The sequence below is a fragment of the Lissotriton helveticus genome, chromosome 7 (assembly GCF_964261635.1).
Source record: "Lissotriton helveticus chromosome 7, aLisHel1.1, whole genome shotgun sequence".
In the NCBI taxonomy this organism is placed as follows: domain Eukaryota; kingdom Metazoa; phylum Chordata; class Amphibia; order Caudata; family Salamandridae; genus Lissotriton; species Lissotriton helveticus.
In genome coordinates this window covers 368,865,458-368,892,883 of record NC_136068.1, presented here as the reverse complement: position 1 = coordinate 368,892,883, position 27,426 = coordinate 368,865,458, and positions in this window count along the sequence as shown.

The window sequence follows — 27,426 nt, the reverse complement described above, 5'->3', positions numbered from 1 at the left end:
AATCTCCTCTTTTTCAATGTAAATCATAGGGGAAAATCAATACCCCAGTTTTTACTTCAAAATCTCCCTCTTACCAAGTTCAAAAAGTTAGCAAGTATGGTACATTGGATCATGGAAGGCAGGAGGAATTGGGGTAGGGACATGGACTTAGGTAACAGAGGACAGGAGGGACATGGAGAGGTACACCAAACTGACCCTACAGGGCGGGCATCAGGGTTTGCAGCAGCACAATACACCACACAGGGCATACAGGGCAGGAGTGCAGCACAACAATCCATAGAGCGCAATAGGGAGGGGACAGGACCATGCACATGGACAACAGAGAACAGAGGGGAAAGAGGCAATGGTAGCTATCTGATCACAATGGACAGACAGGAGAGAACGCTGCAGCATAACGGACCATAAAGGGCAGGAGGGACGGATCAGGGGCATTACAATTGAAAAGACAAGCTAGGAGGGAGGGAATAGGGGTCTGCACATGGAAACAGAGGACTGGGGGCAAGGGAGCAGGGTAGGAGCAGCAAGATGACCATGGAGGTCAGGCAAGATGGGCACTAGAAGCAAGACACATCATGGAGAGCAACAGTGAGACTATAATGGTATACACCCCTACCATGGAGGGAAGGTGGGAGGGGGTCAGGGGCAGCTAGCTGACCACAGAGGGAAGGTGGGAGGGGCCTTGGCAGCACAGAAGACCATGCATGGCAAGCAGGAGGGTTAGTGGCAGCACAATGGCTATGATGGGCAAGCAGGAGGGTGCAGGGGCATGCACAAAGGACCATGGAGGATAGAAGGGAGTGTCAGGACCTGGACACAGACAAGAAAGCTCAGGGGAATGGGCCTCACAACAGACCAGGCGGGGCAGGCAGGAGGAGCAGTTGCAGCACACTAGATCAGGGAGGGCAGAAGTGTGTGGCACTAAAATGGGCCATGGAAGATAGGAGGAAGGGGATATGGTCATGGAATGTGGAGAGGCAAGGTGGAGGTGGCAGGGGCAGGTTACAGTCATCTGTCGATCCTAGGCAGGTTGGAAGGGAGTGGTATCCCAACAGAACACTCAGAGTAGATAGGAGTGGCAGGTCCATGGAACATGGTGAGCAAAAAGGATGGAGCAGGGGCATGCACACAGACATCGGAGGGCAGGGGGAAGGAGAATAGGGGCAGCAAGCTAAGCACAGAGGCTAAGCAGGAGGTCAATATTGAGGCATAGAATTGGGCAATGGAGGGCAGGAGGAGTAGACTGATGCATCATGCTAAATGGAGGGCAGTGTAGCACATCAGACAATGCATGGCAAGAGGGAGGAGGCTAGTCCATGGATTCAGACAACAGAGGATAGGAAGGAGGTGGATGGGACAGAAAACAAACTGTTCGGAGAAAGCGGGAAGGCCAGTGGCAGAACAACAGCCACACAGGGCTTTAATAAGGGAGCAGGTACATGGACTTGGACAATGGATGGCTAGGAGAAGGGAATGCAGGAGCAGCAAGCTTGGGTGGGGGCAGCACAATGCCCTGCTTCCAACCCCCCACCATCCATTGTGATATGCAACTTACTTAACGTTAAAAAAATATATATACATTTTCTGAAAAAAACAAAGATTACAGGGACGGTATAGTTAGACTCAGATTTCACTCATACACAACCAGTGAAATTGAGCAGTTATAGTTACCTGAGCTGACTATAACTCAGACATTACATCATTCATGACATGGTCAGTTACATCATTCATTACATCACTCATGACATCTCAAATGAGCTGTGAATGGAATGGAACTATAATCGCTAGAACTTTATTTAGGGATAGTGTGTATATTAACACCCCTTTTTTTCTTTTCTTTCGTGTAAGAACCATTTTAATACACAACATGCCCAGATTAATATGACCAACAGCCTTTCACTTTAAAGTAATGTGTAGTCCATTGTTTATGTTGATATTTGCAATCCTAAGTATGTTTATTATGAATAAGTCACGCTGACGAACATACAGGTATGGCAGGCACGGGGCAAGATATGCTGAAATGACATTGTGTGCATATTACCACTTGTTTTCTTTTCTTTATTGTATCAATTCCTGAATTTTCACATTGTGACCAGGCCAATATGGGCGCCAGCTTTTTGGATTAAAGTAATATGTAGTCCTGTGTTAATGCTGGCAACTGGAGGCATGTGTACATTTAAATAAGAATGCTACAATGACGTCTTGTATTGTTATCAAGGTTTGGACGAGCCGAAACTCGTGGATCATGACCGTTGCAGTTTAAATACTTCCAAACTACAACCTGAGTGCTGATTCCTTCCTTGTAAGAGTGAGAGGAGATTAAATACATATATATAAAATTCACTGAAAAAACACATGTTTCAGGGACATTATAGTTAGAAATTAGCATTTAAAAACCTCAGAAATTCACTGAAAAACCACAGGTTTCATGGACGTCATAGCTAGTTGGACATTTCACTCGTGCAGATATCTATGTCTCCGATGTCTGTGTGCATGCCCCTGCTCCATCCTTTTTGCTCACACTGATCTCCTTCCCTTCTCATCTTTAATATTGTTTCACACCTATAGCGCCGGGAAACCTACGGGTAGCTGTGCGCTCAAGAAATTCAATAATAAATAAATAAATAAATAAATAAAACAAGAGAAATTCGGCCATTATAGTTAGTGTTGCTAACTATAACTCGCGCCCCCGCAATGCAGTGCTGATGACGTCACATATTACATCACTCATGACATGGTCAGTGACATCACTGGTGACATAATTGATGACATCTCAAATGACATTACTGATTACATCATTCACGTGATCATCTGATGCACCTCCTCACACCCTAAAATACAGACTACCATTCACGAAACCATAGACACACCACTACTACTACAGCTACAATGTTCTGTGCACTATGCATGCAGACCTCTCATCAGCTATATAGCATTGATACAGTCTTTTAAATACTCAGTTAGTACCAATGCAGTCTAGACATCCTTCTGTCTGTCAAATGCACTTGTCCATTCACCCATCCAGCACTACGTACGTATCCTATCACTCTGCCAATACCTAAGCACTTATAAATTTAGAATGCACTCTCTTTGCAGCACTGAAATTACTCCAGTTATTAGTCACATACTTAAGGAATGGCCTAGCCACTAACCAAAGTACAGGTACAATATTTTGTACACTATGCATGCGGATCTCTAACAAGCTACATACTATTAATACGCTCTTCTAAATACCCAGTTAATACCTATGCAGTGTTGGAATCCTTCTGTCTGTGCCATGTATTTCTCCAATCACCCATCCATCACTATCTATGTATCCTATCAATCCGCCAATACCTAAGCACTTATAAATTCAACATGTACTCTCTTTGCAGCACTGAAATTATTCTAGTTACTAATCATGCACCTAAGAAATGGCCTAGCCAGAAAAACTAGTGCAGCTACAATATTCTGTGCACTATGCATGCAGACCTCTAATCAGCTACATAGCATTGATACAGTCTTTTAAATACTCAGTTAGTACCTAGGTAGTCTAGGAATCCTTCTGTCTGTCCCATGCACTTCTCTATTCAACCATCCAACACTATCTACGTATCCTATCACTCTGCCAATACCTAAGCACTAATAAATTTAGCATGCACTCTCTTTGCATCACTGAAATTACTCCAGTTATTAGTCATATACTTAAGGACTGGCATAGCCACTAACACAAGTGCAGGTACAATATTTTTTACACTATGCATGCAGACCTCTAACCAGCTACATGCTATTGATACGCTCTTCTAAATACCCAGTTAGTACTCATGCAGTGTAGGAGTCGTCCAGTCTGTCCCATGCACTTCTTTAATCACTTATCTACCACTATCTACTTATCCTATCACTCCACAATACGTAAGCACTTATAAAATAAGTGTTCACTCTGTTTGCAGCACTGTCATCATTCCAGTTACTAGTGGTATTCTTATAAAATGACCTAGGCACCAACACAAGTGCACATAAAATATTCTGTGCATAATCCCTACAAATCTCTAAGCAGATACATACTATTGGTCCACTCCATTAAATACCGAAGTAGTACCCATGTAGCATAGGATACCTCCTGTCAGTCTCATCCAATTGTTCAATTACCCATCCAGCACTATGTTCTTATTGTATCAGTCTGCCAATACCTAAGCACTTATGGGACAGAGTTGCAAACACCCTGCAACACCAGTACGTCACTTTTTGCAACGTAGTGATGGTGCCAAACACCCTTCATATTTACAAGGAGAGTAAATGCCACCCTGCTTGGTTTTTCCACTCCTTGTAAATATGACCCCTTCATACACAGAACTTTGCGTTGAAGGGGCGTTCCATAGGTGTTGCTGTGGGTGTTCCCATGCAACACCCATAGAACAAGACACATCTCCAGATTTATGAGAAATCTTGAGATGTGTGTGAATGCTGCACCATCCTAGAGTTGGTGTAGCAAAGCGCAACAAGGAGAACTGTTTTAATTTCTCCTCATTTCTTCCTCTTTCAATGCATGCTGCTTTCCACAGCATACATTGAAAGAGGGAAATGCCTTTACTGATTGTTCTTGTGCAGGAAGGTGTCCCTTCCTGTGCAAAAACAATCCCCGCATGACACAGATATCCTTGCACCATGGTGCAAGGGTGCCTGTGCTACCGCATGGCTGCAGTTGTGCAGCAGTGCAGAGGGAAGCACAGAGTTGCAACATATTCATGTACATATGTCACATCCCTGTGCTTCGGAAGTGCCGCAGTGCAGCTAAAGAGCTTGCAGTGTCACGCTGCAGTACGTCCTCATAAATCTTCACCTATAAATTCACCATACACTACTAATGCATTCTTTCCATCAATCATGCGGTATACATATATTCAACCAAACTTTCACACATTACCTTGCAATTATAGTTCTTTCTTTAACCAGATAAGGTAGTTCTGATAAAAGCTTTTTTTCCTTATTCTTTTTAGTTTTTTTGAACAATTTTGTATTTTTTGTGGTGTTTTTTCAAAAAATGAACAAAAAAAAAGAACAAATAAAACAGGAAACTTTTGGAATTACTTATCATTCCAAAAACAACATAAAAAAATTAACACCAATCGTTGCATTACGCAGCACAAACTGCATCCACCAACTGCTCACTGAAGCATATAAGTTTCTTACACTTCATGCAGTGTTGCTAGAGAAAGGCGAATTCTGGCCTAATGTCCATTGCAGGTGTTCCTGAGGATGCTCCAGATGTACTTGCCACAGCAGGTGAGGGGTTCAAAGCAGCTCGCCTTATTTCCTCCCGAGCAAGATTGAGAGGATGTGTGGTCCAGAGATGCTTGTACATAGAAGCAGTGCCACAAGAGTATTTTTATTCACTGCCTCTTGACAGGACACAGTCACAAATGTTTCACATCACCTTTCTCGCATTTACTTTCTTTTCTCCAGGTGGAAAAGTAAATAATTTCCACATGACAGATTCCGGCCTTTGTAGACGTGGTGCCTCCTGCTAAAATTCTTCTTCAGACGATACTTCTCCTGCCACTGCTGTCCAGATGCCATTTTGTTTGATATTTTTTGAAAAACACAAAAAAAAGGGTTCTTGTAGGAAAAGAGATGTCTCTCTAAATCTGCTCCAACAAGAATGATTAAAATGGGTGGGGTCCTTCAATAGTTACAGTGGGAAATGTTATGAACCGATGAAATCTTTTTTTTTTAGGTCACATGGGATCCGCTCACTCTGCGCTCATGAAGCACACACTCCACGCAACTTCGCAAAAATATATTTAAAAATAATATATGTTTATTATAAGTACAAATATATTATTTTAGGAATATCTTAGATAATCTCTTGCCCTAATATGTATATTAAAGACACATACATATAATTTTTTAACATAAAAAAATTTGCAGGAGTCGCGCACCCAGCCGCCGCAAGCATGTATATGACGTCACGTGGAACCCGCCACCACGCAAGCGTCGCGTACCGTAATGCGCATGTGTCGTGAATGCACGGGAGCAGGAGTCGCGGTCTGGTGTCATACCAATCAGGCTCATCACGTAATATTAAATGTATATGATGTAACTGAAAAACACGCCTCCGTCCCACACCATACGCGGATCCTTTACGACTTTTCTAAAATGGCGGCTAGAATCCGCGCACCCACCGTGATGTGTATGCTTTGGGTGCGTGACTCTGAAAAAACATTGAAAAAACATTTTTTTAAAGAAAATAATATAAATATATTAAAATTTAAAAATAAAACAAAAACAATAAAACAATATTTCAGTTACAATTTTTTGTTATTGTTTTTGCAATTTTCTGAAAAATATGTTATTTAATGAATCAAATATTGATAAATAAACAGTTCAAAAACTTTAGAAAATCAGTACAAACAAATAGGTATAACTACTATTAACATTAAAAAAATTAGCATTTAAAAAAAACCTTTGAAATTCACTGAAAAAACCATAGCTATCAGAGACGTTATAGTTAGAAATTAGGATTTAAAAAAGCTTTGAAATTCACAGAAAAAAATATAGGTTTCAGAGACGTTATTGTTAGAAATTAGCATTTAAAAAACCTTAGACATTCACAGAAAAACCATAGGTTTCAGGGGTGTTATAGTTAGCTGGACATTTCACTCGTACAAAACCATAGAAATTCTTCCGTTATAGTTAGTTCTGCTACCTATAACTTGCCCTCCCGCCAATCACTGCTGATGATGTCACACATTACATCATTCATGACATGGTCAGTGACATCACTGATGACATCACTGATGACATCTCAAATGACATCACTGATGACATCATCCATGTGAGAATCTGATACACCTCAACATACCCTAGTATAACCTTTCATCACTCACTGTATAATACAGAGTACCATATTTGAATTCATTGACAAACCAATACCAGTTACTACATACCCACTCACTGATTCGGAAGTCTACACACACAACTACCCATTCAACAACAGAATCACTTATACATGCAGTCACTAAGTAATAGAACACTATCAAATGCACTTATACACATATATAGACATTGACACATCAGCAGTCATCTTAGTCGGTTATGCAGTCATCCTACTCACTCATGAAAAAAATTAATCACACTTACATTTACTCACTTACACAATTATACACACAACACCTCATTTATTCAAACACACAGTAACTCATAGTTAATATGTTAAAAAATCACCATTACAATTATACACTCATTCATGTTACTCTCACAATCACTGACTCTTACATATACCTATTTATATACACCAACTCTCACATGCAATGCCTTTTATTTTTTTACTTTGTTGAAGATGTACAACTAAAACATATATTCGCTCACCATCACACAAATACATACACTCAGTCACCCAAACAACTGTTTCCACATGCACTCTTAAACCTATACACCTGGTCAATCAACCATTCAGACATCTATGCACAGAGTTACACACATCCCATCCAACCACACACAACCTCAGTGTCCCATACAAATACTCACCCAACTCATCAATAACTAATATACACACTCATCTGGTTAGTGACCAACTGATGCAGCATGTTATAAAACAACAGAGACAGTGATGCACACATTCGTATAGTTTAGTTACTAATCCATGTATTAAGTGAGACACTTTTAATTACTCACTTAAACTGACAGTCAGACAGCTACTAAATCCTCCATCCAGACAGTTATATATCCACTCAATCTACAACACAGATTGGTATATATATAATACATATTTAAATTTCAAACTAAACCACATTCACTGGATGATGCCATCGGTGATGTAATCAGTGATGTCACTGACCATGTCATGAATGCTGTAATATGTGACATCATCAGCAGTGCATTGCGGGCGGGAGAGTTATAGTTAGCAGAACTTACTATAACAGAGGAATTTCTATGGTTTTGTATGAATGAAATTGCCAGCTAACTATAACACCACTGAAACCTATGTTTTTTTCAGTGAATTTCAAAGCTTTTTTAAATGCTAATTTCTAACTATAATGTCTCTGAAACCTATGTTTTTTTCAGTGAATTTATATATATGTATATATATTTTTTTCTCAGACAAAACAAGTGGTTACAAAGGGGTGCTCTGGACAAAGATAAACCTCTCTGATGAGCTATAATGATAGAGAAACAGGGACGTTTGTTTTGTGCTGGACTGCTGGGCCTCTTTTGAGGGAAGGAAATCCTGCTGGGGATGTGTTTTCCTGCCAGTGGGGAACATTCTCTTCCCTTGCCTTGCGCACCTCAGTATGCCTTTATACTCTGGGGGGACTCCAAGTCCCAAAGTGGAACATGGGCTCCATTGCCTCCACACCTGAGTGGGAGGGACTGACCCCACGCTTAAAAGTACCACTTTACACCCACGGTGCGGGTCGTGCCGGGCAAATGCGGGCCCGTCCTTGCCCGTCCTTGCCCGTAAGAGACTGAGCCACCCCCCTAACTTTTGCTGCTAATGGACTCGGACTGTGGCCCTAAAGATACTGTTTGAGACTTTATTTATTCCCCTATACAAGTGTGATATATAGGCTGTGTTTAGTCCTTTACCTTTGGAAGCAAGGTTCAATTTCTGTATTGCCTATCCCCAAGGGTCTCTATCATGAGGAAAAGAAAAGTGACTGAGGCTGGAGTGGACGGTGCCACTAAAAAGATACTTAAAGAACGCTCCCTGCCTTTTGTACCAGATACTGGAGAGGGGGGCTTGTGGAGAGAGGGTGCTTAGTCGCATTGAGACTTTAGTTACTGATTGTCAGGAGTAGCTCACTCCATCAGTCTCACTTCCAGATACTTGCCCCACTGACAACACTTCTAAGCCTCTGACCCCACCTAAGACAGCTGGGTATAGCAGAACTGGTTATGGGAATATCCCCACTTTATTCAAGAAGGCAGCTAAAAACAAACCCCTTCATATTATGTTACCTAAATTACTCCTAGAAATTCCAACAAATTGTAATATTTTGGGTCCATTGAGTAAACTGAGAGAGTGTTCTCCCGAGGATGTTATACCATCTGATCTTCCCCATAGTAAACGATATTCCTATCTTATGGACATCCAGCCCTTAAACGACACATGCAATGGTGAGCATAGGGAACAGCCAAGCATATCTTACCCAGGGCAAAACGTGCTCTCCTCACTAGGCCCAAAAGACAGTGACAAAATCTTACACCATCTTATTCCGACCTTTAAAGGGAAATTGTAGCCCTAAAAAGCTCCATAACGTCCTTGGCAAACCTTGTATCCAAAATCCATCATCTTAAGCTAGATGAATACACCAGACACCTGCTCCCCTCAGTCACGCCTCTATGTGATTTTACTCTCTTTAACTGTGTCCAAGCCTAACCCCGGGCAATGAACTCCGCTCCGCTAGTGGAGTTTGCAGAGATTTGTTAACTATGCATTCTATTATAAACACAGATTGAGGCAAAAACTCTATTCCTCCACGTAGCGGAGTCAGCTACTAAACTGCACCCACACATGCTTTGATAAAGAAACTTTACATGCTAAAAACATATAACCAATTCACAAAAGTGAACTTTGAAAATGAAAAATATCAGGCAATGAGAGAGGAGATGATTTTGGGGTCCCCCCTAACCTAGGGGAAGGATCAAGCAGATGCCTTGAGCACAAAGAGCATATCATGCTGAACGATTCAGTGGTGGTCCCATCCTCTTAGGACACCCCAAGCACCATCATGGGCAAAAATACAACACCAATCCAAGGCCCTGCAAAGCATTATGGGACGAGATTGGCAGTGGGCAGTGAATATTACAGTATCCAATATCAAAATAATTCTACAAAGAGCAGCCGTTCAACTAGTCGTTACTAGGTGTCCCTCACGAGTCAAATGCAAAAGCATTGAAACTATCACATCAAGCTGCAGTGCAACTAGTCGTTGCTAGGTGTCCCTGAAGTCAAATGCTTTTGCATTTGACTCATGAGGGACACCTTGTAATGACTAGTGGAACTGCAGCTTCATGAAAGAGTTTCAATGCTTTTGCATTTGACTCATGAAGGACACGCTGGGGGTGACCAGAGAATGCAAAATGGCTGGACCAGTCTTCCAGATGGCTTTATGAGCTAGGCACATAGCTTTAAAGTGAATCCTGGCCTGAATAGGAAGCCAATGAAGATTCCTCAGAGCTGGTATTGCAGACTGCCATCGCGGTGTCTGGAGAAGCAACCGCGCTGCACAGTACTGTGTTACTTGCAGTTTCTGGAGAGTAGACTGAGGGTCTTCGAGATATAAAGCATTCCCAAAGTCCAGGCGAGAAAGTACCAGGGCCTGTACCATAATACTTCTCACCTGGAAAGGAAGAAGGGAAATGATTTTCTCATTAGTCCATAGCAGGTGGCCCAGAGCTTGGTAGCCTGGTGGTTGAAATCAAGGGAGCTATCAAGCCACATGCCAAGGCTCTTGATCTGTGTCTTTGGAGGTGGGGCAGGACCCAGGCAGGCCGGCCACAAAAGAGTGGAAACATGGGGTGACAGATTGCTCAAGAGCATAATCTCCGTTTTGTCTCCATTGAGCCTAAGGCAGGAGACATCCATCCACTTGGCTACCACCTCTAGGCAAGGGCCTAGGGTGCTAGACGACCCCTCAGCGTGATTTAAAGCTACCACTAGCTGAATGTCATCTGCATAGGTTATAATCTTAATGCCGAATGGATGGACAACCTCCGCCAAAGGACTCATATAGATATTAAAGAGTGTGGGGATCAGGGCAGAGCCCTGTGGAACCCCACAGCTGAGAGGACACCACATCCCCCTCAAAGACCTGAAAATAATGGCCGCTGAGAAAGGAGTGGAACCAAGTCAGAGCTGTGCCCGACACTCCCATACTTTTAAGTTGATCTGCCAAGATGTTATGGTTTAGAGTGTCAAACGCGGCACTGGGGTCCAGAAGAATGATAGCAACCGTTCCTCATTGGTCTAACAGCCTCCTTGCCTCCTCCATTACTGCAAGAAAGGCCGTTTCCGTCCCATGCTGCGGACGAAAGCCTGTCTGAGTATCACATAATAACTTGTTAGATTCCAGATACTCAACCAGGTAGGTATTATTGTGTTTCTCAAGCAGCTTGCTCAGCCAAGGTAGGAGGGAGATTGGGTGATAGTTGGGCAAGTTAGACTGGTCCAAGTTGGGTTTCTTCAGGAGGGCCCTGACCATCGCACATTTCTAAGATGTGGGAACCATACCAGAGGTGATTGAGGAGTACAGAACATCAAGGATAACTGGGCGGATGGAATTGATGGCCAAGGTGTTCCGGAGGAGCAGGATCCAATGGGGAGCCTGACATCACTTTAGAGATGACCCGGTCTAGTGAGTTGTCATCTAGAAGATGGAACTGCTCTAACGAGCATTTAGGCAAAGGAGTGGAACTACTTGTTGTGGTTGCCCTAGTCCTAAGCGTTGGGACAGAAAAGGATGAATAAATGTTTTGAATTTTTTGATAGAAGAATACCGCTAAGTTATTGCATCATGTAAGTGCTCCTTCTGAGGTTGGGAGCTTTTGAGGGAGCGTGGTGAGTGATTTTGCAATCCGGAAGATTTCCTTGGTCTAATTCGCAGCTGTACTGATTTTCTCCTCATAAAAATGTGCTTGGGCAATTTTAATTTCAGATTTATTAAGCCTAATTGCCTTCCTATATTCCACTTTCCTACTTTCCTAAAAATTCTGTCTCCAACTTCTCTCTAGTCTAGGACAGGACTGCTTTAGGTCCCTCAATTTGGAGAACCATGGAGCTGATTTCTGCCTATTTTTATTTTGTATGGGTTCTTTAGGAAGCACTAAATCGAGGGAGCCCTGGATCCAGTTATTAAAGCTAGTACTGGCCAAATTCGGATCAGGGTCACTAGATGCTTTTGTGTCTTCCAGAACTGCCATCCACTCTTTGGAGGAGAGTTTAGTCCATTTCCTACCCCGGTCGTTGTTACTGCCTGGGAAGTTGGCGATGTAAAGGTATCCCAAACTAGAAGGATTAGAAAGTGGTCCGTCCAGGGGAGTGAGGTAGGAGTCCCTACCAGCAAGTTATCTAAGTTGCTAAAAATATGAGGTGTCCTCTAATATGCGTAGGTGAGAAACCTTTTTGTTTAAGTTGAATCGCCAAAAAACTTGAAAGTAGTCCACTGGCTACATGATTGGAGGGGTCATCTAAATGAATGTTAAAGTTGCCAAGCACTGTAAAATTGGCAGACACAAGTGCCATATTGGTGACTTCCTCAGAGAGCTTGGGGTGAAAATGTCCTAGGGCTCCAGGGGGGGCGATAAATCAGCAGACCGGAAACGGTGTTTGTTGGCGAGAACTCCAAAGAGAAGGCCAAGCTTTCACAGTCTGAAGGCGTGGTCGGTAGAGTTCGGCAGTTGAAGGAATCCTTAAAAATAATAGCCAGGGGTCCACCTCTACCAGAGGTGCGATCGGCTCCAATTATTGAGTAGCTCTGCTGGGGAAGGGCCTGGACAATAGCAGGGTCAGTTTCAATCTGGAGCCAGGTCTCCGTTAATAAAAGAGGATCTGACTGAAGTTCTTCTAATACTAATGCTATTTCAACAGAGTGTTTGGGCAATGATCTACAATTTAAAAGGAACATTCTTAATGTTCTACTAACAGGAGTCCTAGAATGTATATTGGGTCGATACTTGAAATTACAATATGAGCAGTGGGCGGAATTGTTAGTAGGGTTCAGTATGTGTAAACATTTGGGCTTAACATCCCTTCTCATTTCACGCAGGTGTTGCGAATTATAAGTTATTGGACCCCCTGTAAAATGGCCAGGGGTTGTGGCCCCTGGACCCGGTGGGGCGCGGACGCGCACAGACGGGCTTGCTTTTGGCGCATCATCGGCACATCCACTGTGCATGGCCACTATGCGCGTCCGCTGCGCGTGTCCCCTGCGCGCGTCCGCTGCACATTAGCGCCATTTGCCCTGAAATAGATTGGATCGCTTGAAGGTCTGGAGTGTCACCCTGCCAAGATGGCCACCCAATAATGGCTCTACCAGGAAGTAATAGGCTTGGTAATCTCCCTCCACACAACCAGCTTAGGAGTTGCTGTAGTGGACTGGGGAGTCGGCGAGCGAATGGCGGCACACAGTGATTGAGAGTAAGGTTCAATTGTGGTTTAACAGTCTTAGTGCAGTTTAAAATCAATTTACAATCTACTTTCAAAGCGCTAACGCAGCAATGCGGGCTGAGTACACTCTGCCTTCTGTTACCTGCCCGTCGGGGCTCTATTGCCCTAAAATAGTCAGGATTGCCTGGAGAGCTGGAGCTAGTGGGGGAGGATCCATGATTCATGGAGAGAGGCCGAAGTTATACCAATCTTTAAGAAAGGGGATAGGTCAATGCCCTCCAACTACCGACCAATTAGCCTCGATTGTGCAAAAAGTCTTCTGCAGTTACTCCTGGCTACAATTCAGGACTGGATGGATGAGAACAACATTATCTCTCCCCTCCAGGCAGGCTTTCGCAGGACTGACACAATCAATCAGGTGTTTCAGCTCTTTACACTATATTGGAAAGTTGTTGTGTTGGGCAAAGGTAGCTTATATCTTGCCTTTATTGACCTAAAAACAGCCTTCAACCTCATCCCAAGGGATTCATTCTGGCGGGTACTCAGGAGCATGGGAATGCCACTAACAATTGTAGATATTTTAATTCGGTTGTACAAGGGAAACTTAGCCTGTGTCAGATGGGGGAACCAGGGACAGACTGCGGAGCCCTCATGATCTAGCCGGGGGGTCAACAGGGTTGTGTTTTAGCTCCCACAATCTTTTCATTGTATGTTAATCAGGTAGCGGACCTTCTGTGCTCCACCCCTGCCAATGCCCCAACCCTGGCGAATAGCAAGGTTCCAACCTTGTTATTCGCAGATGACACTTGACTGATATCTAAAACTCCCATGGGTATTCAGAGATTGTTAAACCAATTTAAGGACTTCTGTGATGAGAGGTTCTTGGTTATTAACATGAACAAAACCAGCTTAATGATGCTGAACCCTCACAAATCCTTCAAGGGTATTTTACTGCTGGACAATGATAAGCTTGAGAGGATCAGCTCATTTGACCTACTTGGGTATCAAGCTGTCCGAGAGCATGGTCTGGAAGAACCATCTAGGAAGGATACTGCTGAAACTCTCACAGCTTACTGGGGCACTGAAGCGTCAATCTTATAATAAAGCAGTGGCTCCTGTCCTTAAACTATACAGCAGCAAGGCTGTGAGTCGTGCCCTATATGGGGCTGAACTGTGGGGCACTGTATCTGTTGGTGACCTTGCAGCTGTGGAAAATAAGTTTCTCCGGAGCTTAATGTCCCTTCCTTTTTACCATGTTTTTTCTGGAATTTTTACTAGATTTACTAGATTTTCTGGTTTTACTGATTTTTTCTGCTGGTTTGGATGTGGTATAAGGTTTTGCTGTAATATTATTGGGGAAATTAAGTTGATGATGTCCCTTATATGAAAATTAAATTAGAGCTTGTTATGTTGTGACATTGTCATACTTTGAAATCCTCTTAGGATTTTAATTCCTTTTGCCATCAATTTCCAATATTTCACTTATCCTAATACACTATTATCTATAGGATATTAACAGCTAATATTATCCATATATTTATTGAATTACAATTTATTGTATGATTGTGTATAGTGGTTATATTTATCTTGGCACTTGCACTTTATTATGGTAAGGCATATTCTAATTTCTAAATATGGATGTATCGAGAATCAATTCTATTCATAGTTTTTAATTGCACTTGTGTGAATGTAGTTGGTTGCACTATCCCCCTTATACTTTGAATGGTATAGACTTTAACATGTTAGATATATAATGAATGACCGCTTGAGATTTGGATACATTGGGCACTTGCCCGAAATTGAGTTTCATTGGTATACAAACTGTGTACATTTATACATTATTAATATTATGCACCTTATTGTATATATATGCCTATTATTGAGACGTTTTTCTTGTAAAATATTGCAAGTGCAGTACTGATGTCTATATTTTCAAGTTGTCTTTACTATAAGTATGTTTTTTATGCCTATGCCAGGTAGGGAGAAGTTGGTGCTCTCTAGCTGCATTAAAAACTCGCTGGTTTTTGGTCTCGTCTTGTGATCATGCTGGGTAAATTTCCCACTGTGGTGTGCCCTATTGTTATGAGCTCTGGCTTCAGATTGCATTTACGCACGACATATGGATTGGAACTAAACTGTTGGAGGGCACACCTGAAGCCATATAATTGAATGTGCATTTCGAATGTCCAGCCGTTAACGCATTTACTTTTAGCAGTTCTCCACATAGTTACAATATATACGGCAAATCTAATGCACTAGTACTATAAGATGGCTCATGCTGTTCTTTTAAAACTCAGCTATTCAAAAGTTATGTGGAAATTGCAGGTAGTCCATTATATTTATTGCTGTGATTTGCAATTTTGTAATTATAATTACTTCTACACACTGTATTTTGCCATTAGCTGAATTCCTTCTATGTCTCTCTCTCTCTCTCCATCTCTCTCTCTCTCTCTCTCTCTCTCTCTCCCTCTCTCTCTCTCTCTATATATATATATTGCCGAACGGAGAACGCCGTCTACGCGTTGCATCTTTCATCGCGTCTGAGCCGGTAAGCCCGCCACCCGTATTTCCGGGCTGTTTAGAAAAGCAACATCAGCGGCAGAGCGTCGTGGAGGGTGGTGTATTTAGCGGTCTCTCGACCGGACTGGGTCTGAGTATATGAAAGGTCTACAAGTTGATAAACACGCACATGAGCATGTTTAATGAAACGGAACGCCGCGCTGCGGCTAAAGATATTTTCAAGAGCCAGAACACACAGAAAACGGCTGCACAGACACCCGTGGTGACGGGCAATGATAAACTATGTGAGAATATGGTCAAATTGGAGAGATTGTATGAACGTGAGGTTCGTAAGTGGTGGGAAGCCACAAGTCTGACCAGTTATATCGAGGAGGGACGGGTACCAAGAGGACTAAGAGTCTACACAGTTCCCTCTTATGAGCATCCGGACCCCCAATTACTCACAGACTGGCAGGAACACACAGCACAGTACTGCGAGGGTACGCTGAAGATTCTTGTGAAATATGCGTGGAGCGACAGGGAGAAGGCCCTGGCTGACATAAAAATCATAGAGGATGAAATTGAAAAAGAAGAAGATACTGCGAGGGTGCAGGACCTGAAAGGATCAATGAAAACGCGCTTGACGAAATATGAGCAGAAAATAAAAACTCGCAAGCAAGAGAAATACGAGCGGGACGAGAATAATTATCGTCAGGGGCGTATACTGACTTTTGCCAAAAAATACGATGCCCCTAGAAAAGCTCTTAGTCAAGGTGCACAGAACTCGCACGCAGCAGCAAATACAAGCGCACCAACATCAGAATCTGACGCAACTGCCAATGAGTCGAGCGATGATCAAGCAGACCCTCTGAGCGACCAAAGAGGTGCAGCTGTCCCTTTTCACACAGAGTTCAAAGTGATAAGGCAAACTTGGCTCAGAGGTGGGAAGACCAAGCCCCCAGAGGCAGGAAAAGGAGAACAAGAAGATTAGGGGGCGGCGGCAAAAGGACGAGGAAGAGGCAAAAGAGCAACCTCGAACTGGAACAGTCGCAACAGGAAGAAGAATTGATGTTCACTGAAGACAGCAGGCCTGCTGCCTTAACTGTTGTGAACCTTACAGACAAACACCTCAATGATACTGAACGTGAACTTTTGGAATTGGGCTTAACATTCTGCCCTAGTAACAACATGGAGTTCACTCAGACTAAAATTGATCTTTTCCGATTTACGAGGAAAATGAAACTTCATAAATACTTCAAAATGAGACCACACACAAAAGATACAACCAAACAGGGGACTAGATTGACAGCTACAGATGCTTTGAGTGGCAGGGACCTGCCAGGATTGGAAGCCATGAACTATTTAAGAATGGAGCAAGAAGGAAATCCTCATAATACCATGAATGAGGATATGGTACAACGAGCCCTGTTACAAGGCATTGAACAAGAAAGGGAAGAAACTCAGTTCAAGCCAAAATCTACCTTTGTTCCTCAATCGCCATGGGACGCGATTGACGCCTTTACAGAGGCTATGACCCTGGATCTGATTAAATACAGGAAGAGAATGACTCCCATTAGCCATAACATCACGGAATCACAAAGGAGAGCCTTGCGAGATCTTATGGGGGACAATAAGATCGTTATAAAGCCCTCTGACAAGGGGGGGAATGTGGTACTGTTAACTAGTGAATATTACCAACAGGAGGCTATGAGACAGCTATCAGACCACAAGTACTACTCTCCAACTACCAGCAAGATCTACGAGGAGAGCATCGTGAACTATGACGAGCTGATTCGGAAATGGTATAATTTACAAAAGCTGGGGAAGGACGAGCATCTATTTCTATGGAGCAATAGCCCCATGATTCCGACGTTCTACCATCTTCCTAAACTCCATAAGAACTCTGTATCACCACCAGGACGCCCCATTGTTGCGTCTATTTATGGACTAACTGAAAACATGTCCAAGTTTGTGGACTCTGTTCTTTTCCCCCTTGTTACTACCCTGGATTCTTATATCCAGGGCACAAAAGACTTTTTGAACACAATTCAAGATATGAGCTGGGAATCCGATTATCTTTTCATGGTGATGGATATCACCAGTCTCTATACTAACATTGACCACCAACATGGCATGAATGATGTCAGACATTTTTTGGATAAGCGCCAATTGCGCTTCACACAGCATAACATCATGATTCTGGATTTTGTACAGTTTTGCTTAAATAATAACATATTTTTGTTTGGTGATCAACTGTACAGGCAAATCTCTGGCACGGCGATGGGCACCTGCTTCGCTCCCAGCTATGCGAACTTGTTCGTTGGCTGGTGGGAGGAGCAGGTGCCCAGGAGCTGGAAGAAGGGACAAGAGCATGGCAGGGTGGTACATTGGTACCGCTACATAGATGATCTTTTCATCGTGTGGCAGGGTACGACTGTAAGTGCAGAAATGTACATTGAGGATTTGAACAACAACTGCTACAATCTACACCTCTCGGGAACAATTAGCCGAGTGGCAGTCGACTATTTGGACCTGAGGGTGTACATTGATGAGGGCCTGGTACATACATCCCTGTACAGAAAAGAAACGGCAGGAAACTCAATTCTATTCACCAAAAGCAGTCACCCACCCAAGCTTATTAGGAGTATCCCTTATGGGGAACTTCTCAGACTCCGTAGAAACAGCACACAAGAACGGGAGTTTGAGAAAGCAGCCCATGAATGTCTGGAACGTTTCCGATTAAGGGGCTATGATGATTCCCTATTACAGAGTACACTTAAGAGAGTCAGAAAGATTCCCAGGATCGAATTGCTGAAAAAGAAACAGACAGAAAATAAGTTTCCAATTAAGACCACCAACACAGAGAATAGTAAATTCAGGATGATAACACCCTATTCTTCTGGAGCCAGTCACCTTAAGGCCATGATGCGTAAAAACTGGCATATCCTACGTACAGACAGCATGTTGAGGGAAGATTTGCCTCCCTATCCTCTAGTGACCTTCAGTAAGTGTAGATCGCTGGGGGATATGTTGGTACATAGCCATTTTAACAAACCCTTCATCAAACCCAATACTCTGAAGGACATGAGTGGGTTTTACCCATGTGGCCGCTGCAAAGCGTGTGCAGCCAGTAAAAGAGTCCTTAGATATGAAAACCAGATGACGGGTAAATCCATGGCTATCCAGAAATTCTTGACCTGCAGTACTGTCTATGGAGTTTATTGTCTGGTATGCCCGTGTGGCCTCCGCTCCATCGGAAGTACCATCAACCAATTGAAATTGAGGGTGCTGGAGCATCTTAGGGCCATTGACAAGGTTGATTCTTCCTACCCGGTAGCTCGCCATTTCTCTGAGTATCACAACACAGATCGCAGCAAATTACAATACTTTGGGCTGGACTGCATACCTAATAACATCAGGGGCGGAGACAGATTAAGGCGACTCAGACGATTAGAATCGAGATATATCATCGATTTAGCGACTAAGTATCCGGGAGGCCTTAACAGCGGGGAGGAAATGGCCGTTCACCTAGGAAAATGATCTACCTAGGGGAGATATCAGTACTTTAGTTGATGCATCTGTTCAACAGTCAATGTTAGACATAAGTCTGTAGTACGATCTCAGAGCAGAAATGTTTATGATATAAGATAATGAATTCTTGAATTTTCACTACTAGTTCACATAGCCTATTTATCACCTTCTGTATATTTACCTCTATAGGTACACATTTATATTGGAGCACTACTGTTCTTCTCTTCTATAGTTCTTCTTTCTTTTTAAAAACCTTTCTTTCCTTTTAACTTTATCCTCCTTCCCCCCCCCCTTTTTTTTTGTTAAATTAATTTACTTTGCTTAATCTTTTCTGTTTCATATAGAAGATAAGAATGTCGGGGTATTTATTTAATCCTGCTTGACAGAGATAAGACGTATTACGGCTGTCGTCTATCTATTTTCTCCTAGACTCTTAAGTTAACATGAAGTAAAGATATATGAGTCTGGTTAGCCATCAAATGTATATACAATTTTCTGTGCAATTTTATGTGTGTATATATATGTATATATTCATTAGTGCATCTGCTCTTTTGATTTTCATGCTGATATAAGCTTCCTTCTTATAACAACAGACTAATAATGAAAGGACCTATGCCGATCAACGGCTAGATGTTGTCACATTATATAATTTGTATAATTATTAATTTTTGTATTTACCACTTGTTTTCCTAACCGATATACGGTTTGATTTCTCTATTGGAAGGGTAATTGTATGTGTTAATGTGCACCTCTTATCCACTACAAGATGGTGCCTATATTAGACCTAGGGTTTGTCCTTCACCTATGTCTGTCACCATGAGGGAGCTTTAAAATCAAATCATGTGCCTAGTGTCATTGACACTGACGAAGGCTGACGCCGAAACGCGTTTGTTGTTTACTTTTCATTTAAATAAACAAGACCGCTGCTAATTTCATCATCCTCGGAGTGCTGTCATTCCTTCGAGGGAAGGGACCTTTTGAGCGTTATATATATATATATATATATATATATATATATATATATATATATATATATATATATATATTACCTACTGGCGGTCACCAGTAGGTAGTTATAGTTAGAACCTAGTTTCCATAGGAAAAGCATTTTTTGATTTGCTAATAACTTTGGCGTTGTTTGACAAATCTTTGTAAAATTCTCCAAAAAAGGATCTATCCAGGTCAGCTCCTATCCTGAAAGTTTGGGGGTGATTAGTCAAGTGGGGGATGAGAAAAAAGGGGTCCCACAAAGTGTGTTCTCCATGTTAATTTCCATAGGAAACTTTAGCCAAGGCTACAGCCCGAACTGCTGAATGGAATTACAGCAAATTTGGCAAAAAGGTAGTGCTTGGTTCATAAAGCAACTTTTTTTTAAATGGTGTAAATCCGTTCAGTAGGTGCTGAGAAATTCAAAAAATAAAAGTCAAAAAATCAATTTTCCATAGGAAACTTTAGCCAAGGCTACAGTCTGAACTGCCGAACGGAATTACACCAAAAATATCAAAAAAGTAGGTTTTCGTTCAGAAAGCGAACTTTTTAAAAATGGTGTAATCTGTTCAGTAGTTGCTGAGAAAATCAAAAAATAAAAATATTGATATCTAGGGGTACGGAGGGCTTGCGAACCCTCCCGACCACAAGCTTCATTATATTTGGCTGCCAACACCCCTCTGGGAGGTGCTAGCACCACCCCAGACAGGCCATAGTGTATTGGGGCAGGGAGGGCTGAATGAAATGAGACACTGCCTGGGACAATAAAGGTGTCCCATGCATAGTCCGGTTCAAACCGGTGCTGGGGCACTCCAGACCCAGCTCTGGTGCAAAACTGGACAAAGGGAAAGGGGTGTAACCACCCCCTTCCCTGGTCCCACCCATAGGAGGGACCTAGCAGGTAATCCAACCCCTCAGATTGGTTTAAAGGTAGGAGCTGAGTCAAGAGACTTTAGATATATCCTGAACTGAAACTTGAAACGAAACTCTGGACCTTCGACATTCTACTTGACCATAGAAGACTGAAGAATCTCCCTTGTGGTCAAGGAGTGACCACCCTGTACCTACAGGCACCATCCAGCAATCTATTGTTTACTTTGTTGATGCTCCCGCTGGAGCCTGAGCACAGTCCAAGAGCCAGACTTCCAGACTTCTCTCACCCCGATCCACAGTCCGTGCAAAGCTGAGACCCGTGGAGGCGATGAGAGACGTGGTACCGGCCATCTTGAAAAGCCTGCTCTTTGCTACTTGTGAAGCTTCTGAGGCACCCTCGAGGTTGTGCATTAGTGATTAAGAAGTTTCAGCCCCGAGCATCAACTGCACCGAAGATCAGCCCTCCACACTCCACGAGCTCTGCGTGGGGCCCTTCTGCATTTTCCTGCTCGACGCGTCTGTCCGGTTACTTGCCCGTTGGCTAGTGCCCTCTGTTATGAAGAACCTTTGAATCTACACTGCCTGCCTGATTGCTCTAGGTGGGCCCCTGATTTCCTGCAAAGGAGAAGCCCCATAGACCTTGCTGGTCTATCCCGAAGCGAATATTTGATTCCTGCATGGGTTGCATTTGCCAAGGCCTGTTGACTCCAATCCGGAAGCCAATGCCGCCAATAGCGAGATCCTTTATGGGACAGTCAGTATCCAGCTCCTGGTTGTCGTTGATGCCTCCTGGTCCGCGTGGCTGCAGAGTCAAGCTTCATGACATCACCTGATTGCTTCACGACATCGCCTGGTTCCATCCTGGTTCCATCCTGGTCACTGGATAGTGACCCAGACTCTGTCCCCTCTGCTTTCAGGTACTCTTCATCCTTGATCCGCCCTTGGATCCACCCGGACACTTCTCTCCTGGTCGCCTGCAGCATCTTTCTTCACGGCTCCATTGGATTCAGCGACGAAACCCGACACACTTTGACACCTATGCACCAGCTTCCTGTGGCTGAGGTAACACAAGTGTTTCAGTACTCCAGTGGGTATTGACTATCCTAGTGTCTAAGTTTCAAGTAGCTTTCTCCTAGTCCATCCGGAAGTGTCCTAAAAGAACTAGTTTCCATTTTTTTTGTTCCCATTCTAACTCTATGGTAACTCGCGTGTGTGTTAAGACACTGCACACGCCTCCCGTGGGTCTCCTGCTTCCTAACTCTTGGTAGTACAGCGTAGCCCCAGCTATTCCCTAGTCCCTTGGCCTATCCTTTGTTCGTGACGTGGTCCTTATACCACTATTGTAGTATATGGTTTTACGTGCCCCTAGGGCTCTACAGTATTTTGTGCAACTTATTGTATGATAATTGAGTATCTTGTTATGTGCTTATGCCTCGGACCTCATAAAGAGTTAAGAGGATTTTGTTAGTAATAAATACATATATATTTTTATATATAACCTGTGTGGTGTCCTTTCACTTGGTATTATAGGGGTTACATATGGTAAAACCGCTGGCTTTACATGCCCTCTTGAGTTTAGCCTAAGACTGCTCTGTCCATGCTACCACTAGGATAGCTGGTCTATAAGGTTGACGTAACAACCATCACCATAAGGGTTGTTTGGACTGATACAGGGCGCCCAGTAGAATAGTGGACATCACATATCAGGCCAACTTCTCACAGCTTCTACCCTGTGATAGCAAACCCTGATTTGCTTCATTGAAGTGAGAGGAGGAAAACCTCTTCTCGCTTCAATAAAGGAAAGGAGAATTGCTTTTGGGCAAGGTAAGCTGCATGTTAACAGGTCTCGTTGCCCAATTTGAAGGCCAGCTTCCGCAGGAGGTGAGGAGCCGGCAGGACCATGGGGGCATTGGGGGATCCCCACGGTCTCCAACAGAGAGGGCGGGCCCCGGGGCATGGGGTCTCTGGGGCCAAAAGTGACCTGGGAATGGGGCTACGCGGCCCCCCTCCCCTTTAAAAAAAAAATAACATTATGTAGATGTGGGCATGCCTCGGGGGATGAGGTCCCCGAAGCAAATGTCAATTAATGAAAGTGAAATGGTTTTTTTTCAAAAAAGTTTGGAGTCGTGACCCTAGCGCGACCCTCGAATTTGAAGACGAAGGGTGCGCGGCTCTCAGCGTGGCCCCCTAGTATGAATACGAAGGGTGAGCAGCTCTCAGCACTGTCCCCTGGTGTGAACGCGCTGGGTGCTTGGCAGTTCGGGCTGGACTGTTCCCATGAGGCACAGGGTCAGACTGATTTGCATATAGCCATGCCTGAACTGGGGTGGCAGAGTGGGCTAAAGAACGGTGATGGATCAAACCCAGATCTTTTGACTGGGTGTGAGTGTTTGATTGGTTCAGATGCTCCGTCCATCACCACCCCCTTTTGTACCTCTTTGGCTGCCATAGGTGTGGCAGAGTATGCTCAGACGTGAGTCCCTTGCTCACTTTGCCTCTGGATTCAACCAAGCCGGGCTGAAGACGGTTGTAATGCCAGAAACCGGTCCTCGGAAGCTTGTTTCTGGTCCAAGGAAGGCATGGCTTGGCAGTTCGGGCTGGACTGTTCCCATGAGGCACAGGGTCAGACTGATTTGCATATAGCCATGTCTGAACTGGGGTGGCAGAGTGGGCTAAAGAATGGTGATGGATCAAACCCAGATCTTTTGACTGGGTGTGAGTGTTTGATTGGTTCAGATGCTCCGTCCATCACCACCCCCTTTTGTACCGCTTTGCCCGCCATAAGTGTGGCAGGGTATGCTCAGACGTGAGTCCCTTGCTCACTTTGCCACTGGATTCAAGCAAGCCGGGCTCAAGACGGCTGTAATGCCAGAAACCGGTCCTCGGAAGCTTGTTTCCGGTCCAGGGAAGGCATGGCTTGGCAGTTCGGGCTGGACTGTTCCCATGAGGAACAGGGTCAGCCTGATTTGCATATAGCCATGTCTGAACTGGGGTGGCAGAGTTGTCTAAAGAACGGTGATGGATCAAACCCGGATCTTTTGACTGGGTGTGAGTGTTTTATTGCTTCAGATGCTCCGTCCATCAACACCCCCTTTTGTACCGCTTTGGCCGCCATAAGTGTGGCAGGATATGCTCAGACGTGAGTCCCTTGCTCACTTTGCCACTGGATTCAAGCAAGCCGGGCTGAAGACGGCTGTAATGCCAGAAACCGGTCCTCGGAAGCTTGTTTCCGGTCCAGGGAAGGCATGGCTTGGCAGTTCGGGCTGGACTGTTCCCATGAGGCACAGGGTCAGACTGATTTGCATATAGCCATGTCTGAACTGGGGTGGCAGAGTGGGCTAAAGAACGGTGATGGATCAAACCCAGATCTTTTGACTGGGTGTGAGTGTTTGATTGGTTCAGATGCTCCGTCCATCACCACCCCCTTTTGTACCGCTTTGGCCGCCATAAGTGTGGCAGGGTATGCTTAGACGTGAGTCCCTTACTCACTTTGCCACTGGATTAAAGCAAGCCGGGCTGAAGACGGCTGTAATGCCAGAAACTGGTCCTCGGAAGCTTGTTTCCGGTCCAGGGAAGGCATGGCTTGGCAGTTCGGGCTGGACTGTTCCCATGAGGAACAGGGTCAGACTGATTTGCATATAGCCATGTCTGATCTGGGGTGGCAGAGTGGGCTAAAGAACGGTGATGGATCAAACCCAGATCTTTAGACTGGGTGTGAGTGTTTGATTGGTTCAGATGCTCCGTCCATCACCACCCCCTTTTGTACTGCTTTGGCCGCCATAAGTGTGGCAGGGTATGCTCAGACGTGAGTCCCTTGCTCACTTTGCCACTGGATTCAAGCAAGCCGGGCTGAAGACGTCTGTAATGCCAGAAACCAGGCCTTGGAAGCTTGGTTCCGGTCCAGGGAAGGCATGGCTTGGCAGTTCAGGCTGGACTGTTCTCATGAGGCACAGGGTCAGACTGATTTGCATATAGCCATGTCTGAACTGGGGTGGCAGAGTGGGCTAAAGAACGGTGATGGATCAAACCCAGATCTTTTGACTGGGTGTGAGTGTTTGATTGGTTCAGATGCTCCGTCCATCACCACCCCCTTTTGTACCGGGTGCGTGGCTCTCAGCACGGCACTCAAATACTTCTCAGGTCTTTAAAACACGGAGGGGCATATTCTCAAGGACACATCGCAGAGTTAACACAACTTTATCACAGGCGAAATTGTGATAAATTTTAATGAACCATTCACAAGCTGGTGCAACAGCCCATATCACCAGTTTACCAGAGATAGCAGCCTCAAAAAACATTGTCACGAATGACCCCGGCAAATATCGCTAATGAGATGCAGAGTAGGAATTTCCGTGCAAAAAGCAGCAAACACACCACTTCGCAACATTCTAAATGGCAGCAAGGTCGGCGAAGAGAACACAAAACTGGCGATAAGGTGCATTAGCACCAGGAAGTTTACACCTGCTCTGACCTGGTGTAAAGTCGGACTACAACCTGCAACATGAAATGGAGCCCAGCCCACAGCCACACCTGAATGACAACAGATGCCATGGAGCCAACGATCATGCAGCTCGGACACCCAACAGTGCCCCGCCAACACCCCCTTGTCCACCATCCCCCTTGACCCCCGATAAACAAATGTGACAACAACCTTCCGAAATCTGGAACGTAACAAATTGGCTGATGTTGCACAATTATAACAATCAAGATGCATGTGAGGTTGGACAAATGAGAATCACAGTCATCTATGGATTTACATATAAAACATTTTATTTAAACAAAACAACAAAATAAAAGTAGGTACAGCCATGGCGTGTCATCCCTCGACAATCTGTGAATCACAGCCTGCAAGACAAAAAGCAAGATAAGATTGTGCATCATTCACCCATCAATGGAGAGAGAGAGAGAGAGAGAAAGAGAGAAAGAGTGAGAGCGGAAGATAGAGAGAAAGAGAAAAAGAGTGAGAGAGAGAGGAAGAGAGAGAGAAAGAGTGTGAGAGACAGGAAGAGAGAGAAAGAGTGAAAGATAGAGATGAAGAGAGAGAGAAAGAGAAAAAGAGTATGAGAGAGGGAAAGGTACAGATGGAGAGGGAGAGGGAGTTCCGACATGGCTGACAAAACCCTCATAGCTCTCCTTTCCACCACCAGTGTGTCTCCAACCATGTGCCGGGATATACTGCAGCCCTGAAGCTCACTCATCTGAAACATAGTATAGAATCAGTAATGGCAGAGTGCATACAACTGCACACGCCTTCATTGCTGTCCCACCCCTACACACCCAGGCTGCTGCACCCCATCCACTCCCGCCTCCCAGAGGTGTCTGCCGGCTCCTGTGCACCCAGGCTGCTGCACCCCATCCACTCCCACCGCCCATAGGTGTCTGTCGGCCCCTGTGCACCCAGGCTGCTGCACACCATCTACTCCCACTGCCCATAGGTGTCTGCCTACCCCTGTGCACCCAGGCTGCAGCACAACATCCACTCCCACTGCCCAGAGGTGACTTCCCGCCCCTGCACACCTAGGCTGGTGCACACCATCCACTCCCACCGCCCAGAGGGTGTCTGCCCGCCCCTGCGCAAGCGCCAATATGTCGCCCTGTGACCCAAGTCCCACAACATGGCCAACATGAAAGGTAGGGGGAATCACTGACCCTACATTCATCCATACTTCCACACATGAAAGATCGTGGACATGACACATCTGTGTGAATATGAATGTTTATTGCACATTCAGTGGTGTGTTGCAGCTGTAGCAATACAGGGCCACACAATGCCCAAATTTCAGTTTTTGGCACATGGAGGCCAACAAATTAGAGCCAAGCTTGTAGTCGGGGGTTAGGTTCCACCAACATATATACTTATCCAATCACTCCGCCAATCTCCAAGCACCTATAAATTCAGTATACACTCTCCTTGCAGTACACTAATTATCCAGTCTCTACCTATGTACTTATACAATGACCCAGACAAAGTTACTTACCCAAAGTCTTCCCACTACCAGAGGTAATATGGTTGGGGCGCTGTCCACAGCACAATGTAATGTGGTAGGGCCCAGGGGCATCATGCATACATAATGAACACACGTACACAGTTAGATAGATAGTGGAACTGGGTACGGGCACGCTCTGCCCCTTTTTATTACTAGGGTCACATATCCAGTGACGTCTGTGCTGGATGCGTGTGGGGTTAGTGCAAGCCAGCCCTCAGGGAATGGTTAGTGCTGGCAACAAGTACAACAGTAATCATTGGATCACACACAGAGATTAAAACATAAAGGGTCTATGACTTGTGCTGCACTAAGGTAGGGGCACCAGATGTGAAATAATACACAAAAGATTATATCGTAAAGGGTCCATGACTTGTGGTGCACTGAGGTAGAGGCAGCAGATCTGAAATCATACACAAAAGAGTCCATTATAAAGGGTCCATGAGTTGTGGTGCACTGAGGTAGGGC